Genomic DNA, 6276 nt, shown 5'->3' on the forward strand with positions numbered 1-6276 from the left:
AAATTAATTTGGTTTCATAAAGTTAACTTTATCCATATTCATTTGATTTTTCGTTCAAATATCAAATAGTACATAGTCAACGTATTATCAAATACGTTATCCCTGCTAGTGGAAAGATAATAAATATGAAACTGATAGTATATGATATGAAAAGATTTAAGTTAATTAATCAATTTAAATTAAATTATATAACATAATGTAATTAGTTAGATGATTATATGCCTACTAACCATATTTTTTTAGTGTATCCGTGATTGCTACCAACCACAGAGTAACCTACCAATAACTTGATCAATTGGGCTAATTCTCAAGATTACCTACCATCCATCCATTTCTTACTTATTGATAATTAAATTTAAAATTCTTATACATGACAAAAATATGATTAAACAATTGTAACTATTTTTCAACAAAACTCATAAAAAATATTTTTAAAAAATTAGAAATATGACCATATATTGAATACATATGTCTATTATATACAATTAGCACAATCATATTACTAACTTAATTTAATATGATTGATATACATAGATTAAGTGTAGTTAGTGTGACCCAGAAGTATAACCAAATATTGAATCCATATATTGAATAAATATGTCTACTATATACAATTAGCACAATCATATTACTAATTTAATATGGTTGATATACTTGGATTAAGTGTAGTTAGTGTGATCCACTTGAAGGGATCACTTTGAGTGACAGTAAGAGAATTGAACCGATGACCTTCCAATAGAGAAGGTGTTTTAACAACAAGGAATTGACCAATTGAGCTAACCCATAGGGCTAATTAACCACTATTGATATAACATTGACCACATTATAATGTTTTATAAGAATTTTTATAAAACATCATTTCTAATTTGAATAGCACTCACTAAATTACCCTCCTAAATTACCAAAATTTAATTTTAAATAAATTGCTAATTTTACATCCAATACATTTATATATTTTCTTTAAAAATAAACTAATTATTTTAATATTGAATTTTTAAACCATTTTGTTTTATTTAAATTAAAATTCAAACTTAATAACTATAAGATTATTTAGAATTCAAACTTAGTAACTATGGTTCACAGTCTGAAAACTTATTTTTTCCCTTCTTTCCCGTGACATTGATGACTGTGCACGAAATTACCAGAGATAATTATATCTTAACAATAAACCATTATACCTAACCAAAAAAACAGATTTACAAAAAGCAGGGTTATATCTAACCCAAAAAACAGATTTACAAAAAGCAGGGTTAGCTTGTTTTATTACTTTATGGTCTATGCAAGGAATAAGCAGCCTTGCTGGTATCATTTGTTAACGTTTTATTACTTGACCATTTATAAGGTTGCCCCTTATGCTTTGGTCATACCAGATTCACTGCAAAAGGAGTACGAACATTATGCTTTCCATCGCTCCAGACGAGTGTTCCGAAAACATATCCTTTGGTGGCAACCTTGGTTGCTTTAAAAACTACATCGAAAGATAGCTTCTTGGAAGTTTGAGAGAATTGAAGAATTTGTGGAGAGACCTTCACACTCAGACCCGGAGGTGCACCGATGGTAACCTTGTAAGTGGGTGCGAGATCAGGACTGATGTTTGTGACGCTTCTGCTTACAATTGTGCTCCCATTCACAACATTTAACTTGGAAATGGCTATACTTGGATAGTTCATGTTACTGATCAGATCCACCTTTGCACCGGATGGACACCTATAGGTTTTATTCGCAGCGATGAGCTTGATATTCTCAGTGTCCAGACCGTAATTACACAGAAAGTGGAAGTAATCATCGATTGATGTTTCATATACAAGTCCTGGTTGCAGAGCTCCGATTGGATTTGATGTTTCATATCTCAAATGGCGTCCCAGCGATATCTGATGCATTAGTCAATAATTCTCCCATATTGTTCCTTACAATGGCTGCCATATACATTAGAGTGCAGATGTTAGAAAGAGAGACTGTTGTGAAACGGGATTTGTTGTGACATATATACATATATATGTTGACGTTGAAATAATTAAATACCCATTACCATTAACATTGACTACAATCAGTAGTTGAACTAATTCAATACTTGACTTCAAAGATGGCCTGAACTAACCCTAGGAAAAAAGTTGGTTTAAGGGATTATGCATTTCAAGAATAAAACCTGATCATAAGTACCTGTTGTCATCAGGGCTGATCTGATAACAGAGGGGCTCCAAGAAGGATTCATAGATTTTAAAAATGCAGCAGCTCCGCTAACATGAGGAACTGCTACGGATGTTCCAGACATCATGTTAAATGCGGTAGAAACCGTCCCTGAAATAACTGTGTCTGAAAGAACTGTGTCTATAAACGTATTGGGAGGATCCCATGCAGCAATGACGTTCAGACCTGGTGTGCTGATGTCTGGCTGCAAATATCAATTGAAGGATTCAGGTTGTGATGATCTCTCATAATTAGCTTCTGAAAGTTAATTGGACAGCACTTGCCTTGAGAATGTTCTGGGTCAGCGCAAAAGGACCTCTTGACGAAAAGATGCAACAACAGCAGCCGGCTTCTCATTTGCAACCACCGTTGATGGAGTAATTGTTGCAACAGGATTTCTATAATGACAAGGCTTGGAAGATTATAAACAGCCACACTGTAATTGGAGGAGCTAAATGAATCGATATAAACAAGTGAAAAGAGCAGGAATTGTAGGCTAACGCACCTGGTTGAGTTTATGTAAGAAAATATCTCTGTTGCAGACGATTTACTTATTGCAGTCCCTGCAAAGGTACCGTATTCAAATGCTTCATATAGCTGTAAGTCGTCCACGACAATCATGCCTACGGCTCCAGTGTACTCCTCGATTTCTGCTTCCATGTATCCCCTCGATGTAGCTGTCTCATTTGCAATACAGACTACAATCTTTCCTCTCGTTTTGTTTGCATCTAAGCACTCTAAAACACAATTGCTGCACAATACCTTCCTTTGAATTTCCCCTCTTCATGAAAAATATATTTATAAAATTCCTACATTGTATACTTTAATTTACCTTGCCGCTACTGGGTCAAAGGGTCGGTCACAAGACTGGGCAGGTATGCTTCCTCCGTACACAAGCGGGTGCACGGCCGATTGGCTGAGATTCGAAAAGGTGATGCCTTTACCCTAAATGCATAGTACAAATCTTTAAAGCCAAATCCCAAAATACTGGATCTACAAATCATGAGAAATGTTAACTAATTTATATGCATTTTACAACAGGTTTGTTTATAGAACTAATCCACATCTGTTTCATCATCAGAATTGTTTTGCTAATTCGAGAGAGTGACAAAACTGCATTTTATTGCCCCTTTAGTCGACTTCTTTGTTCGACTATTAGGAACAGGCATGAAATTATCACTATAAGAACAGGGCATGCTCTTGAATGGCAGAATCTATTAGTAAAGTTGTGAAGAAATGAAATTATTAAATGTTGTGTAGAGTGAAAAAACATTATACTATTGTGTTTGGTTTCCCTTGTTCTCACCTGAATAATCTTACCGTTGCCTAACACAACGTTTGACTGGAAATCCCGGTCGATTGAGGTCGCTCCAACTGTAATAATCCATGCTGCAGCATTAACCACTGTTTGGGAATCCGGTCCCTCGTTTCCTGCAGAGGATACAACCAGAATTCCTTTCTGAGTAGCATGAAATGCTCCTATAGCAATTGCATCGTTCATAAAATCGGCCTGATTACTGGACCGAACTCCAATTGAGATGGATACAATATCCACTCCATCTTTAACTGCATCGTCAAAGGCAGCTAAAATCTGCACACCAGGGCATCCATAGTCCAGCCCACAAACCCTATACATGGCAATTCTGGTAGAGGAACTGGCCGGTCCACCTCTGGCTGTTCCCTTAGCGAGACCATTATAGTTTGCATTATCCACAAAGCTGCCAGCTGCAGTGGAAGCTGTAAACGTGCCATGGCCCTCATAATCTCTTGCAGTCCTTGTTTGTGGCAATATTGATTTCGGTTTAATACTTGTCACCAAATCATCGTCCTCTCCACCTGAGTAATATCTTGCCCCAATTATTTTCCTGTTAAAACAATTACATTATTTTAGCTGTACTGAATCACACCAGAGTAGAAACAACGAACTTATTTCAGTTGCATAGGTCACCTGTTGCAGTTGGAGACATTGAAACCTTCTCCCTTAACGCACTTTCCCTTCCACAGCGAAGGAACAGGGCCCATACCCTTATCACTGAAGCTGGCGCTTCCGCCAAATGCCTTCAAGATAAAATTTTATTTTCTCACAAGTTATATGAATTGGTTTAAAAAATAATTACAAATCATTATAATAGATTTATTTAATTTCAAATCTACTCAGCTTGCACAGGATTTAATATCTTTTAACTCTAAAAAAAATTTAGAAGAAATTTGATGTAAATGATTAATAAATGAAGAATCAATTTTTAATTATTAATTATAATTTAACTATTTATTTTATGTTATTATTTTTTAATTTAATGGAATAAAATCAAAATGTTATATTAATAATTATAATTATTAATGTTTTAAATATTCTTTAATTTCATGTAATTTGATTGAGTCAAAACCTTGAACAGAATATTATATTACATCCCTATCATACTGAAATACAGAGTGTGTTTTTAGGAAAATCTAAACTATAAAGTGTTTCTTAGGACAAACATATCACTCTTAACAAAATATCATTTCCTTAAATTTAATTAGATTGAGGATTTTAGAAATTGTTTAAAATATGTTTCCAAATTTGGTTTTCTCAATTGAACGGGGAGACAAACAAGAGGGTGAAAAAAAGAAAATTGACCTCCAAAGATTCCAACCCCAACCACAATTTTCTTTGCTGAATAAGGTAAAAGAAATTAAAAAATTCAGAATTGTACAGTGTTTGATTCATTTTTATAGTGAAAATAGATTCAGCAACATCAAGAACCCTGAGCAGCCAAAATCCTAAAGTTTGACAGCTAAGCTATAACTCAGATTTTCAAAAAATTATCACAGATTTTGTCATAGTCTTACCTAAATTTCCATTATTTACCTAAATTTCCATTATTTTCCAAACTAATTTATAGTATTTTTAAAATACACTTTTCAGAATTGATAAATATAAAATAAGACCATCAATATCTTTATAAATTAATTTTTTTATATAAATTTAAAATAAATAAACATTTTCTTTATTATACTAATTCTAAAATAGTCAAATTTCAAATATTTTCCCCTAACTCTACAATCAAAACCGAACTTAACCAAATGGAGTTTCAAAAGACTAAGAACCCTATTATGACATCAGCTCCAGAAGATTTCGGTTGTCTGTAAGAAGAGCCTGCCATGGCTAAGTCCTTTTCTAAGTAGTCCCATGAGTGTGTTGTATGAAGGTTTAACACTGGATCAGGGAACACTGATAATACTCCTGCTTTCCCTGCTAAATCGTGGGAATTGATATATCAGAATAGGAAAACTCATTAACAACAACACTGGTTAACGAGACGTACCAACTAATGCAGTGGCTTGTTCTTTGGATAATACTGCTGCGAATCCATTAAAGGCATAAGTATAGCTACGCACCAGAGATTGCTCTGGGTGTCTCGGACTGCAAGGTTCAAATACCCCCCAACACACACATATATATAAGAACAATAAAATCAATTCTGAAATTTGAATATTTATTTCATAATTTGATACCTTTAGAGAACAGACGAAAGAACCTGCAGATGACTGGTTACAAGATCTTCTTTATTATTGTTGAGTAAACTCCCCATGTACACAATGTGCACCTGCATGCAGATCAGCGAAATTAGCGACATTAAAACTGAGTAATCTTGTAGCGAAAAGAGAATTAATTTGAAGAAATTAAGAGTCCGTACCTTTCCATCGTCAGCAATGGCAAGGCCGAACAGCAGAGTGCAGAGAAAAAGCAATGCAAAACAAAGCTTGAACCCCATCACTAATATTTCTCACTACTATCTACTCAATCTGAACGGTCCGTTGTAAGACTTTGGTGGAGGGCGGAGCTTTATTTAATGGAGGGAGAATGAGATCGAGCAGAGTGAGTGGTGTATGTAGTGGATCTGACGATGGCCACTTACGATTTAGATTCGTGCAAATCCTTGCAGCGCCAATGTTGAATGAACGTGCTTATCGTGTTAAAAAAAAGTCGCAATTGCATCATAAACTTGAGAATGCACGAAATGATGAGAATAAATTACACAAAAATTGCACGGTCATACTCGGGAACGCGTTTTTCACCGTGGAGTCCAGCTCTCCCGATGGGAC

At 34.7% G+C, this 6276-nt stretch overlaps 1 pseudogene across 1 annotated transcript; it reads right to left on the reverse strand.

Moving 5' to 3' along the window:
* Positions 1-1327: 1327 nt before the first annotated feature.
* Positions 1328-5945, reverse strand: LOC149221111 (CO(2)-response secreted protease-like; annotated as a pseudogene). Its single transcript, XR_016249641.1, has 11 exons — positions 5868-5945; positions 5701-5777; positions 5496-5593; positions 5289-5422; positions 4136-4245; positions 3494-4052; positions 3020-3132; positions 2693-2938; positions 2472-2585; positions 2161-2392; positions 1328-1916 (listed from the first exon to the last, which is right to left on the reverse strand). The product of XR_016249641.1 is annotated as a CO(2)-response secreted protease-like (transcript).
* Between the last annotated feature and the right edge of the window lie 331 nt (positions 5946-6276).

Source organism: Pinus tabuliformis, chromosome Q, assembly GCF_031772625.1.
Source record: "Pinus tabuliformis cultivar Carrire ecotype Pingquan chromosome Q, CPIR1, whole genome shotgun sequence".
NCBI lineage: Eukaryota > Viridiplantae > Streptophyta > Pinopsida > Pinales > Pinaceae > Pinus > Pinus tabuliformis.